Genomic DNA, 15,663 nt, shown 5'->3' on the forward strand with positions numbered 1-15,663 from the left:
TCATAGCATTCAGTCTTGTATAGGAATTAGAAAGTATTAGCATCTATACCAAACCCCGATGAAATAAATAGAAATTTCTCACAATCAAATACTGGCATTAATAATTCCTGGATGATTGTAGTATATTGTAGATGTGAGAATCAATAAAATAAGAGCAAGTTCTTAATTATTTTTCTTCTTCAGTTTAGACCCCTTTGACAATTAAATTTGGAAAAGTCTTTCCCAGGAAAAATGTATATTCATATACAATTTGAATGTAATCTCAAGGTATTTCTAGGTACTATGTAAAGAATTCAGCTCTTGACCTTATATAATTGATTTTCAGAAACTTGGGCTTTAGAGACTGGATCTCTTCCTTGCTTTAGATCTAGGCCAATCACACCTCACTTCCGAGTAGGTAACGTGGAGTTAGGTGAGCTGCCCGCCTGACCCTGCAGAACTCCCACACGTGATTTTGTAAATTTACTAAGCAGGTCTAACAAGATCCTACCCTGCTCAATTCTGCTTTACTTCCTCAATAATTATATGCCACAGTTTATTATTTATAGCTCTCTTTAAAAATAAATATATGCTTCTTATGTTGTTTCTCTCTTTTCAATTTTCTCTATTAGTTACTCTCATGCTCTTAAAGAGACAAATTGCTATTACCAATGATGCAGTCAAAATTCTTGCTTCTAGATATAATGGGAGAAATGTCCTTTGCAGAACATTTCCTTATAAATAATGTTATAAACCTCATTATAAAATACATGGTCAAATTAATTAAAAACTTTTCATTCATTTATTAAACAACTACTAAGTACCTACTATGTGTTTAAGTACTGTTCCAAGCAATAGGAAAAATAATCTTAAAAGTCCCTGTTCTTATGTGGCTAGTGGGGAGACATAGATAATATACAAAGTAAATAAAAATATATTTTACTTAGTGGTAAATAAAAACCTGTGTCAAGAGTATAACAAGGGAAATCTAAGGAAAACTTTTGTAATGAAAGACATTTGAGTAGGAATTATGCAAATGTGTAAAGAAATTATAGTCCAGGGAGAGGTCAGGGCATATTCAAATGCTCTGATGCAGAATCCGACACCTGCTGTATTTAAATAAGAGAAGGGAATTCAGGGTGATGAGGGGAGAGAGAGAGAGAGAAAGTGAGAGTGAGAGAAAGAGAGAGAGAGAGAGAGAGAGAGAGAGAGAGAGAGAGAGAGAGAGAGAGAGAGAGAGAGAGAAGCAAGAGAAGAGAGAGAGAACACGGGCAGGAGAGAGCAGTCACCATGAAGTAGTTTGGTGATAGTGCATTGGCCATCAGGGAGCTTGATTTACCATTAGGTGAGATGGGAACCCCTGGGGAGTTTCCAGCACAGGAGTGATACAGCCTGACAGATGGCTTAAAAGCCTCTCTAGAGCTGGACGCTTCAAAATGGACTAAGTGTGTGGGAAATGCAATGCCAGAAACGGAGAACCTGGTTAAGGGACTAATCTGAAAATCTAGGGGGCAGGTAATATATTTTAAACTTCAATGCTGTAGTCCACACTATACTTGGACGTCCCTATAATAGCTGTACTTACACCCATTCTGTGCTCTGTTCAAGAATAGATAGAGCAGAAAGGATGAGGCAGCAGGAATGCCTAACTCCCTAATCTCTCTGCGCTCTCTCTCTGTCTCTCTTTCTTTCTCTGAGGCTGATGGGCATACCTTTAAAAGCTTCTTTATCCTAGCTGTGATTCATACCACTATTCATGGAGCTACTTGCTGCTTCCTGTCTAGGGAAATGGAATGAGGAATTTGGGCAGATGAAACATCTGTGGGTTTTTCCAAAGCCAGCAATGTATTTGTATTTTCCAAGGATAAGGATATAATTGAAATGGATCAAATATTATGTCAAAATATAGGAGTAAAGTATATGAAGTCCTACCAACAAAATACTAATCTTTATGAAATGATTTAATGAAAAAGTATTTAATACTAATGAAATTTTAAAAAGCATTCTTTTTTTAAAAACATTTTATTAGGGACTCATACAACTCTTATCACAATCCATACATATACATACATCAATTGTGTAAAGCACATCTGTACATTCTTTGCCCTCATCATTCTCAAAGCATTTGCTCTCCACTTTGCATCAAGTCCTCTTTTCCCCCCTCCCTCCCTGTTCCCCCTCCTTCATGAGCACTTGATAATTTATAAATTATTATTTTGTCATATCTTTCCCTGTCTGATGTCTCCCTTCACCCCCTTTTCTGTTGTCCGTCCCCCAGGGAGGAGGTCACATGTAGATCCTTGTAATTGGTTCCCTCTTTCCAACCCACTCACCCTCTACCCTCCCAGTATCGCCCCTCACACCCCTGCTCCTGAAGGTAGCATCCACCCTGGATTCCCTGTGCCTCCAGCTCCTATCTGCACCAGTGTACATCCTCTGTTGTAGCCAGACTTGCAAGGAGAATTCGGATCATGGTAGTTGGGGGGAGGAAGCATTTAGGAACTGGATGAAAGCCGTATTCTTCATCAGTGCCACATCACACCTTCACTGACTCATCTCCTCCCCTAGACCCCTCTGCAAGCGGATCTCCAGTGGCTGACAAATGGCTTTAGGTCTCCACTCTGAACTTCCCCCTTCATTCACTATGGTAAGATTTTTTTTTCTGATGATGCCTTATACCTGATCCCTTCGACACCTTGTGATCGCACAGGCTGGTGTGCTTCTTCCATGTGGGCTTTTTTTGCTTCTGAGCTAGATGGCCGCTTGTTTACCTTCAAGCCTTTAAGACCCCAGATGCTATCTCTTTTGATATCTGGGCACCATCAGCTTTCTTCGTCACATTTGCTTATGCACCCATTTGTCCTCAGCAATCATATCATGGAGGTGTGCACCCAATGATATGATTTTTTGTTCTTTGATGCCTGATAACTGATCCCTTCGGAACCACATGATAACACAGGCTGGTGTGTTCTTCCATGTGGGCTTTGTTGTTTCTGAGCTAGATGGCCGCTTGTTTATCTTCAAGCCTTTAAGACCCCAGACGCTATATCTTTTGATAGCCGGGCACCATCAGTTTTCTTCACCACATTTGCTTGTTCACCCACTTTGTCTTCAGCGGTTGTGGCAGGACGGTGAGCATCATAGAATGCCAATTTAAAAGAAGAAAGTATTCATGCATTGAGGGAGTGCTTGAATAGAGGTCCAAGGTCCTTCCAGCACCTTAATAATAAACCTATAAATATAGGTACATAGAAATTTCCCCATCCTCATATATATTTTTGCATATGCACATGTCTTTGTCTAGACCTCTATAAATCCCCTTTGCCTCTTAGCTCTTTCCTCTATTTCCCTTGACTTTCCTCCTGTCCCACGATCATGCTCCGTCTCCACCTGGGTTACAGCTATATCTCTTTGTCACCTTACCCTTGATCATTCTGTACCAGTCCTGCCACACCCACCTCACCACCAATTTGGAGCTCTTGTTGTACCCTTGTCCCTGGGTTTGTTAACACCACCCACCTCCACGTATCGCATGGCCCTCCAGAACTGTCTGTCCCGTTGTTTTCCCTCCAGATAGTTCATCCAGCCTATCTTATTTAGACAGACCTGCAGAGATAATAACATGCACAAAAAGAAGACAGAGCAAAACAAAGCAACAGTATATAACAAAACAACAACAACAAACCACTGACAAAGAACAAAACAAAACACATCAAGAAAGAAAAGCTTGTAGTTAGTTCAAGGATTGATTGTTGGCCTTTAGGAGTGTTTTCCAGTCCAGTCTATTGGGGCACCATGCCCTGGCCCCAAAGTCTACTTTCAGCATCTGTAAATAAAGCATTCTTAATAAAACAAAAATAAACAGATTTCAAATTAATGTGATTTTTTGGACACTAACATGTTTTCAATTAGTAGGATCCTCCATATATAAAAATTCACCTAATTTATCACCACAGCACCATTTTACTGTCCTGAGTAAAAGCAGATGTTTCAACAAATTGATACTGGGACTATGGATATATCCACGAGAGAAAAGAAAACCAACAACATTAAAAAATGCATGGTGATCTCTATCTCCCCCTTTAAAATCTATGTCCAAGATGAGTTTCAGATCCAAGCACAGAAGACAAAAACAATAAAGCGTTTAGAGAAAAGTAAAAGATAGCATATTCGTGACATTTGGATGGCCGCCTGGATTACACATCATTATCAACCAAACGTTGGCAGGTCAGACCTACACAGAGGCGTGTCAGATGTCCTTCCCGTCAGCAGTGCCACTCTGTGCACACGGGGCTGCCGACTCAACAGCAGCGAACAACAACCTTGGATTCGGAAGTGATGACTTGAACATGATACTAAAATGACAAACCATAGAAAAATTAAAAATGAATCGAACAATTAAGAAGTCTTTATCATGAAACGATGACATTAGAGTGAAAAGGAGAAGCACAGAATGTGAAGGGCATCCATAGCTGACCCCCTGAGAAGGTCATATTGAGATACAGAAGATCATACCCACTGCTTTCGAGTTGACTGAGATCCGTGGTGATCCCATAGCACAGGGCAGAACGGCGCCTGGGGATGTATGTAAATCTGTGCAGGAATAGAAAGCCTCATTTTTCTCCTGCAGAGCAGCTGGTGGTTTCCAACTGCTGACCTCGAGTTTCAAACCCACCCCTTCACAAATGATGTTGCACAAAAATGGTCGATAAACAGGTACCAATGCACTCACCGTATTAAGTCATGGAGGAAATCAATACTAAATCTGCATGATGATACGACTTAAAGGCTAAAATAAAAAGAGATGGAAAATGTTAAGCATTGGTCAGTATATGGAACAACTGAGCTCATACAAGATTAGTAGGAGAGGATTTGGGTACGAAGGCTCTAGAAAACTGTGCATAGTCTTCTATGAAAGCTGAAGACATACCTATTCTCTGAACCAGTAATTGCACTCCTAGCTATACAAGTTACAATGTCTTACATTCCACTTTCCAAATGGATTGCACGCAACAGTTTTACTGAATGCTTTGCCATAATGTATGGGAGAGTCACTTCTTTCCAGTCAACTCTATTAACTGGAGTTGCCCCTTGACAATTAAATGTTATGGTTAAAATGGCAGCCCTCTACTTCTGCGATCATTTTTGTATTATATAGGTTAAAATCATCATAAAAATGTTGGCAATTGAGAGACTTAATGTAACAGAACTACCCTTTTCCTGTACAAATCAAATTCTGATTCACTTGTATATGAATGGATTTCCTCTCTGTGTATCCATTCATCATGAAATTCCATCATAACTTAAGGCATCAGAATCTTCTACTTCTAATCAAAGGTAGATGAAGGGTTTTGAGAAATCTTCATTAAATACATTGGAAGTAACACACTAAACAACAACAACAACAACAACAAAACTCACTGCCCTTGAGTCGATCTGACTTACAGTGACCCTACAGGACAGCGTGACTTGCACCTGCACATTTGCAAGATGAGCTTTATCGGAGTAGAACATCTTATCTTTAGCAGTAACACATACTACTTTTACTGGTGAAAGGCTTCATTTGGAGGTGTGGAAGCAGGCCACACAGTTTGGGTAAATTATCTATGAACATGAGGCTGTCCACAATAAAGAAAATCACATTTGAGACCATCAATTCCTTTTGTCTTTCAGGTTCGTTTTTTCTCCTTCTCATCACCTACTATGCTCTCATTCAGAACTTCTAGAACTTCTCATCCTTGCAGTTGGGCCTCTGCTTGTTTTATTGTTCCGCCTTTCTCTTGAAAAAGAAAAGTCCTGCCGAGTTTCTGGCAGAGGGCAGCTTTCCCTGCAAGCTTGCCTTTTACAAATCAGCAGCTTTCTGATATAAACTTTCTTTTATATCTGTGTCCACATGAACTGAAGGTAAGGAGAGTGACCACCTAGGTTAACGTGAGAAAGATAGGTGAAAGAAAATAGTAAGGTTTTCTAACAGGAATATATCTAAAATCACCAATTACACTGTGGGAGAAAAATGAGGCTTTTTATTCCACCTTGGTTAACGTCTAGGGAGCCTACAGGTGCTGTTGTGTAAGGAAGGTCCTGTTGGTCAGAATCGTCTCCATGGAAGTATTTGTTTGTTGTCATTTTTACTGTTGCACGGAAGCAAAGTTGTTTGCAGAAAAGAAGCAGGAACAAAAGCCAACTTGCTTATTTATTCCTGCTTTTTACAAGTGGAGAGCATAGTGGAGCAGTGTCTGACACTGTATTTGGGACGAGATGAGTCCCTGATTGGTGTACTTGGCCACTAATCTTTAGATTGGCAGTTTGAATCCACCCAGAGGCCCCTTGAGAAAATGGTGTGTTGATTTTCTTTAGCAAAAAAAATCATTACGAACCTTAAGGAGCACAGGTACAACCTGACTCCATGGGAGAATCCCTACATCCGAGTGAGGGCTTTTGTTTTATTTTGGTTTTTGGCATGTAGTTATAAATGTTCACCTTCTTCCATTAATTGGAGGAAAAACAATTCCTATTCCTCTTCAATCACAAAATATTTTCCTATTCCTCTTCTGTGTCTTCCACTTACATTCCCTCTGCTACCTCTAGTTGCTCAGTCTACTTTGACAAGCCCATTGTCTCTGCCTCCTTTCCAAATAAGCTTTTCTGGAGACTGCTTTTATCATTCTTTCCCTCCTGACTTTCTACGAGTTCCTTCAGTGACGTCGCATTAGCCCCCTGCTTTAGTTAACTTTTCTAATGACTCCCAAACTTACATGTGCAGCTCAACTCTGACTCTTAAGTTATAACCCTGTATGACAGATATTTTTTATACCAGATACCCACATTTTTATACCAGATACGCTCCACTACTTCCATTTTCACACACACACACACACACACACACACACACACACACACACACCTTGTCTCAGGCTGATGACCTTGAGGAATTCTTTCTCTGCTGTCCTCTTATTCATTCGAAGAGTCACATAGAGACTACCTTCTTAAAATCTCTCAAATTTGACTTGCTTATATAGTTTGTCTAGACTCTTAACATTTTTATACTTAAAATTTGAAGCATACCAACTTCCTTGTACCCACTATCTACAATGTAGTCAAAAGGATCTTGTTGAAATCCAGATTTACTCAGGCCATGTTCCAACTTAATATTCTCTAAGTATTTGTCAATATTTATAGGGTAAAATCCAAGTTCTTCAATAGATAAAAAAGAAAAAAAAAGATGTGATCCTGCTCACTGATCCAGACTCATCTCTCCTCATTTCTTGACTTCCGTCTCAGCTCCAGATATTTGAAATACAAACACACAATCCTCTACTATACTGCTCTTCTAACTATAATGGTGGTGGACAGTGTGAAGTTGAATCCTTAATATCCTTCCCCGTTTGGTATTAGATAGCTAAACATTACATGTCCAAAAATTCTCTTGAATCTAGGGTTATGGATAAGAAATAATTATATAATTATATAAACAAAATATATTCATGTATATATATATATCAGTAGCTTCCATGCTAGAGGCTGCACTGATTTGCCCATCATTTCTGGACAGTCCGTCTACAGCTCGTTCCTGCGTCTCCATCACAGGTGGAGTCCGCAATCAACCCACTGAACAGACATCCTGGAACTCGTCTTTCTCTTCTGGCCTCTGCTTGAATGTGGACAGCACTCAGTGACTGATTTCTAATGGAACGAAATGCATGGCATACCTCTTCTAAAATGATGTTACCAAAAGGTGGTGGTTTTGATTTCTCTCCCTCCTCTCACCTTTTATCTTGGATCCCAGGCTCTGGCCAAAAGCAAACTGTCATGTTGTAAGTGGCCCAATCATGGGGCCTGTGTGCCGAGGGTATAGCATCTTCCGCTAACAGCCAGCACGGCCTGTCAGCATAGCATGAGAGAGTCCAGAAGTGGATCTCCTGAGACCCAAGCACAGTCACTTGAGTGGGCTACGAAGTGGCTCTTCCCCCAGCTGAACCTTCAGGTGACCACAGTCCTCGTTGGCACCTTGCCTGCAGCTTTGTGAGTGACTGAGCCAGAGGACCACACTCACGAATGGCACCAGTTTCCAACCAAATGATGAAATAGCAAAAGTTGTTTTAAACTACTGAGGTTTTATCTAATCTCTCACACAGTCATAGATTACTCACAAAAATAAATTTGATGAGCACCTATTTTACCCAATTAAATTTTCTTAACTTAAAACACCTAGAGTAGTTTTTGTTTCCTGAAAAGGAAACGTGACTTACATAGACAAGGTTGGGCCTTTTGTAGATTGTCTCTTGTCTCTGAAATTTCCTGTAGCCCATTGTCCTGGTGTCTGACCAGCTATTCTTTGTAATCCAATGCCAATGTAAGATTCCAATGTGCTCCTCCCCGTCTGACTGAATAGTCTGTACCTACAGCTACGAGAGCATTGATCTCATTTAAAAGGCAGACGCTTTTTATTTAGGGCACACATTAAACTAAATGTTTCTTGAGGACAGGTGGATATGATTTCCGTGTTCCGGTGCTTAGGCAAAGGCTACGAAGTAAAATGCACTTTCGTAAAGTGCACTGGATGCGGGTGGGAAGAGTAAACGGAGGAGGAGCAAAGAGCGAGAAAGAAAAGGAGAACGACTAGCCGTGAAATCCATCCTCTTTCTGCTGGACCCTTCGCCCTCAGACGTCTGTAGCTTTCCATCCCCTTTGCGTGAAGAAAAGTTTGCTTACATAGGACTAGCTGCTTCCACAAGGATTTATAGCCTCAGAAATCCTATGTGTCGTTGTGACGGATGCTTATGAAGTAGAAGCAAAACCTGATGGTAGTCGATTTCTTGGTTTTGGTAAGCAAAAGAAGCACTCCGATCTGCAGTGGAAAGAAGTGGTTTAGAGAGGTAGGTGGCGTAAGATACAATACTTATTTTGACAGGAAAAATGATACTGCATGTGATTAGTGGGCATCACACAGATTTAGAAAAAGATAGCAGTACTTGTCTAATACAGTGGTTCTCAACCTTCCGAATGCCGCGACCCTTTCATACAGTTCCTCATGTTGTGGTGACCCCCAACCATAAAATTAGTTTCGTTGTTACTTCATAACTGTAATTGTGCTACTGTTATGAATCAGGCAACCCCTGTGAAAGGGTCGTTTGACCCCCAATGGGATTGTGATCCACAGATTGAGAACTGCTGATCTAATAAGTAGCAGGCAAAGAAAATCATTGAAAAGTTAAGATCCAGGCAAATGGCAGGTGATCCACATTAAGATGGTTATCAACAAGGAGCAAGGTTTGAAACATGAAGCTGACTTTGGACAAGGGCCATGCTAGAGGTATGGAGTTGTAGAAAATTTCTAACTCTAGTGCTTACTCTTAAAAATCTAAGATAGGAGAAAACAAGATACAAATCTTGACTGAAGAATGAAATGATACATAGAGATTAAGGTGGAGTCTGGGTAGTTTCTTAAGTGTACTGTGTGTAGAAAAAGTTACAAGGTCTGAGTCAAGTAGATTTGGAAAAACATTATATACTTTAATATTATATACAGCATCCAAGTTACATATATGCATAATCTGGCCTTTAAAAGTTCAGGTAAAATTACATCATCTCTTAATTCCATTTTTACATAAACTTTTTGAAGTCCCCTCATAAAAATGTATATATGTGTGCTTATATATACTACATATATGTCAGTATCTATATGTGTGTGTGTGTATGTGTGTGTGTCTGTGTACCCACCCTGCTAACCCACCCTGCTGTCTTGCTGCCTGCTGGCAGACTCTGCCTGCCTTGCCTGAGGGAGGACTCCACTGTCTATTTCATTGACCTTGGACCTGGCAGTCCACATGAAATGAAGGACTTCTTGACTTCTTGTAAATTAACTGTTCCACAAAAGTGAGTTGAACTGAGCTCTCTGTACTGCTGTAATTAGTTGTTATATTCCTTTGTGCTGGATAAGCCTATATATGATTATATATATATATATATATATATATATATATATATATATATATATATATATATATATATATATGTGTTCTAGTTTTGTTTCTCTTGAGAACCCTGCCTAACACAGTCAGCAAACCAAATGTAGGATCCAAATCCAGCAACAGAAGCAGATCCTTCCACACACTGTTACTTTATACAAAGAGTAGGCCACACCCCAAATGAATACTTGGGTTCCTTCAGCTAGGTATCCACCAGTTTGTGGTCTTTCTGCTTCCTGTTCATTAGCCCCTGACTTCAGGGGTTAGGAGACGCCTTTAGCTTATATCTGACCCATGACCTGGACTCATCCACTGCTCTAATTGTGTGAGCCATTTCTTGACATATATCTCTGTACACACACAAACACATAAACATGAGTCCGAGATACTGGTTTTGCTTCTCTAGAGAACCCAACCTAATCCACTGAGGGTACACAGGTTGTTTTAAAAACAAAGCAAAAAAAAAAAACCCTAATTGCCATTGAGTTAATTTTAACTCATGAAGACTCTGTAAGACAGATTAGATATTTATCCAGGACCCTTAAGATAGGTATACACGAGCAAGTTAAAAAAAAAAAAAGAATCTTGCTATAGCATTGTAATTTATCAAATAAAAATATCTAAATAGAAAGCTATTGTTTCTCATCATATCACACAGTTGGGTCTAGGAACTTAAAAATTATTATTAATTGGAAGTTAATATATCTATCATCCATTCCACAGATCAATCATGTCAAGCAGAATTGTACAGTTGTTATCACAATCAGTTTCCAAACATCTTTTTCCTTCATGGACTCCTTAACATCATCTCCCTTTCACACCCCACTGCCAAAACCCTCACTTTACTTGCTGTCCCTACAGGAGGATTAATCCTGGGTTTCAAATACCAACATACAGATATGATTTGCTGTTTTTTTAAAATTTTAAACCCAACAAATAATTTGTTGAGTTTTTTTTATTTTAACCTGCTAAAAATGTGAAAAACGCTCTCTATGCTAATAAATCAACTGAATTTGGCCTGTAAAAAAAAAAAAGACATATTGGAACTTCCCTTTAGTTTTCTGAGACTGTAAAGAAAACCTCATCTGTCTCCCACAGAGCATCTAGTGGGTTTGAACTGCTAACTCTCCGGTTAACATCCCAACAGGTAACCTACTATGACATCAAGTCTCCGCAGTTTATTACAGTGAGTCTCATTAAAAATTAGACAGCCATGGCTCCCTTAAAGCCTTAACCTAAAGTTCAATATATTGTACATTGTCAAAATAAAGACCAAGATGCGTTGTTGAGAAAAATAAAATCAGATGAGATTTGGGGGAAAAAATCTCATAAGACTTGCAGGAGTATCCTTTCTCTGTACTTTCCAAGCAAATACATTATGTCCTATCATTATGGTGACTTTCTGGCAGGTCTTTCATATCACCAGTTTTTAAAAGTTTGCCACCAAAGCCTGCCTGTTCAAAGACTGCTGACAGGGTGATTATATGACATTAAAATAGTCCATTAAACTGAGATTTCCCTGAATCATTTCATCAACCTAAAATCAAATGTAGAATGTGCCACGTTAACTCAGAAACTTTATCCAAAGCAACACATCTTCAAAAAACAATGATAAGAATGGTCTCATAGAATCTGATGATGTAAAATTTTTATCAAATTTTCCATCTGATTTGAGTGCAAGAAAAATAAAATAAAACAATGTTAGATAAGACAGATGATAAAGTTCTTATTATGCATTAAATCTCTTGCCAAAAGTTTGATCATAAAAACATCATTGCTATTAATGTGGCTGAAATCAATATGAAGAAAATTGGCTTGGTTCCCTTTTTTTCTAAGTATATATCTGCCCCTTGTTTTTATAAGGGGACTTGAGCCATAGAGGCAGCTGGATGGGTGCTAGGTCTCCTGGAGATTGTGCTGTGTTTTATTGATCTGCATGTGCTTTCTATCTGGTTAATAAATATTTGAGGGTATTAATTAGGATTTAGGTCAGTATTATGTCTTTTGAGTATTACAGCCTTCAGCTTACTTCTTTTGAAGCTCTTTGGCCCACATCATAAAGATGAGGTATAATACTTATTTCATTTTAATTTGTTTAAAGATGAGATATAATCACATTTCATTTTAATTTGTTTGTTCAATAGAAAGGGAAAGTAAGCACTCCACTCTGGAGATTTTCTCCTCTCTTTAATTGTCCAAGAACTCCTTGGTAGGACAATCGTTCCAAAGGGATCAGCTTTCCCAGCGGTTAGTGCATTCAGTTCACTGATGACTTAATTTTATTACTGTCATACTGTATATACTCTTTTAAAACTTTACATAGTGTTGAGAATGTGTCAGCCCATCCAGCAATGCCGTCATCTACAGTTTCCCCAGAACTGGAGTCTTCTTCCATGCTTGAGATACATGACTGTAGCTATACTAACCAGAAGGAGCACATTCGATGGTGTGTTGAAGTCAGAGGGACTTTGAGCCAGAAGCACATGTACTCATCTAGCCATTTAAAACCCCTGGCATTTCATTCTCACACAATCAATTCTTCTTTAAGGTACCCGAGTCTCTTTCCTTCTTAGTGCAAACCATCCTCATCTTTCTGTGCTTCTAAAATTTTGAAACTTAACGGGGGATATGTTGGGTTTTAGTGAGATTTCTCTTACCACGAGGAAATGTGTCTGTTATAAATAAATGCCCACCTTTTCCCACAGAGAATAAGTCTGCATACTAAGGCAAGAGGTATGAATAGTCACTTCTTTTTGACAGTGCACACTGTACAGAATGGCCATTATACTTTTTGTCAAGGAAAAGAAGACCCAAACTTGACAATTTCTTAACCACAAGCATGATAGAGTATTTCAAAATTACTTTGATATACAGAAATTAATTTGGTTCCGGATTCTTTCTAGACCATGAGATTTGTCAAAGGAATTTGACAATATGTTAGTATTAACAATAGCAGAAAGAGGACTTGGGTGAGAAGTACCCTCTATAATGCTCCTTACTGGAGAATTCTGGGAACTGCAGAGGCTCCTGAAAAAATCAGGACTCCCAAGGCCCAGAGAAGAGCCCTGGTGGTGTATTGGTTACGATTTGGGCTGTGATTCCGATGGATGGCAGTTCAAAATTACCAGCAGCTCTGTGGAAGAAAGACAGTTTTCTTCTCTCTTAAACAGTGATGGTTTTGGAAATCCACAAGCGCTCACTATGAGTCAGTATTGACTCTATAGCAGTGTTTGATTTTTTTGGAGTTTACCCCACAGGACACATAATCCCCGGCCTCTTTCGACATGGTAAGACTTTGGAAGTATCGGGGCTGGTCATGGAGAAAAGGATATCTAAAGTAAATTTGGGGACTCAACATTCTTTAGAATTTATATAAATTTTTTAAGTGACAGAAATTTTCTGTAATATAAGGTGCACTTGAGCCTCATTGGTTACATTGGTTTCTATAGGTAACATGTACATTCAGCCTCTATAGGCTGAAACAATATGTCGGACAAAACATGCAAATATTTATAGAAGAATTTAGTAGGTTGAGGTGTCCTGGTTCCACAGTGGGTAAAGTGCTCAGTTGCTAAAAAGTAAGCTGTTCAAACTCACCAGTGCACTCCAACACGCAAGAGATGCAGCACCCTGCTTCCACGAAGGTTCCAAGTCTCAGAGCAGAGAGAGACGTTGTGGAAGCAGCTTGCAGCATCTTTTGCTTGTTGGAGTACACATGATGATGGCAACAAATGTACACATGTGCTCGACACAATGGATGGATGTATGGATTGTGATAAGAGTTGTACGAGCCCCAGATAAAATGATTTTTTAAAAAAAGGTTCCAAGTCTTGGAAACCCCACAGGAGAAATTCACTATGTGTGAGAATGTCTTGGAGACCATATATGTTTTTCTCTGGCTTCCCTGTTGCCACAAGGCAGGGGCCAGATGTGCCTCTAGCCCCAATCCTTCCTTATCTTATTCGGACACCAATTATTTCTTTAAAAACACTCTGCTTTCTTGGTGGTTTTGCTAATCTGTTGCAATGGCCACACAGAAGTCACAGATAAACTTACAATTCTGGATATTTATTTGGGAGTTTGACAGGTAACCACAAATCAAGATCAGTAATCCCCTCTGATCAGAGTTAAGGGATGTGAATTGCCTTGTTGTCAGACAGAGAGCATTGTAAAGTTGATTATGGCAGACTTCCTTAGCTTAAAAGGTGGTATCTTATCATTTGCAGTCCCTTTTGACCCATTTCAAGTTTTTGTTTTTTTCCCCTTTCAGTTCAAAAACAAAGTGAAATATACATTGAGCAAACCTCTGGTGAATGCCCTCTGACCATAGACTAGTGGTGTGATTAGCTTTGCCAGCAGACAGAATGCCCCGGGAAGTGTGTTATTGTGAATGTAGTTAGGTTAAAATTCAACACATTGTCATTGTTTCCCTTATGATCTGTTTAAAATTTGTTCCAGTTTCTAACATTATTTTTTTCTTTTTGATTGAAGTTTTATCTGGTTTGTTTTGCTATTATTGTTATTTCTTTAATGTTTTCCAATATATGAAATCCAGGATAGGTCAATCTATAGAGATAGTAACAGATTAATAATTCTTTGGGAATATGGCAGGGGAGGTTGGGAGTAAATGGAGAGCTAATAACGATGAGTGTAAGAATGAAGAAAATTTCCAAAGCTGATTATACAATTCTTTTTGATGTGATTCAACATTGAATTGTATGACGTGTGAACGTTATGCCAATTAAATTGTAAAACAGTACCTAAGTTGTTAACAAATCATAAAAGAAGGAATGATAAAGCCATGAGTGCACAACACCATCTCTCCCCAGCCAGCAGTCAAGAGTTGCTCTTTGGTCCTCAGCCTGTCAGCCAGGCAGCCAGCCTGATGCCCACCCTCAGTCTCATAGTCTCCATGCTGTATCTCTTCCCTTCTCACAATCTCCTTGACTAAGCTTATGGTCTGGGCCTGGCTCCTCTGCTCTTCATCATGGTCTCCATGCCACAGCCTCTCTTGATTGTCCTCTCAGCCATCTGCCCCTTCAGCCCGCGATCTTGAACACACTGATTGCAGCAGTGTATCAGAGGGGAGTTGCCAGAAAGTCAAGCTTGGTTCAGAAGAGGGCATTAAATCATTACTCACATATGATGGCACTTGGCTGAAAGCACAGAATGTTTTATTGATTATGTTAATGAATGCATTTGGGTGTATGGCTTATCACAAATGATGGCTAACATTTGAAGAATGGACATTCCAGAACACATAATTGCACTCATGTAGAACCTGTAAATGGACTGATGAGGCAGTCATTCCAATAGAACAAGGGTTGTTGAATGGTGTAAAATCAGGAAAGATGTGAGTTGTATCTTTTCATCATATTTATTAAGAAAAGAATCTGAGAACTTAGACTACATGAAGAAGAACTCAACGTCAGAACTGAAGGAGGGCACATTAGCAACATGTAAGCTACAAAGACAGAATCTTGTTTGCTGAGAGCCAAGAGGACTTGAAGCACTTAGGGATGAAGATCAAAACCGAGACCTTTCAATATGGACGACAACGCAACATAATACAAAACAAATTCTCACAGCTGGCCTACTGAACAGCACCATGGCAAATAGTAAAAGAAAGATTGATGTTGTCAAGGGTTTGATAGGTGGTCCCCAGAATTTTGTTTTACTTAGACCCACATCCAATGCTCCTGGGAAGCAGTAATTA

Source organism: Tenrec ecaudatus, chromosome 7, assembly GCF_050624435.1.
Source record: "Tenrec ecaudatus isolate mTenEca1 chromosome 7, mTenEca1.hap1, whole genome shotgun sequence".
In the NCBI taxonomy this organism is placed as follows: domain Eukaryota; kingdom Metazoa; phylum Chordata; class Mammalia; order Afrosoricida; family Tenrecidae; genus Tenrec; species Tenrec ecaudatus.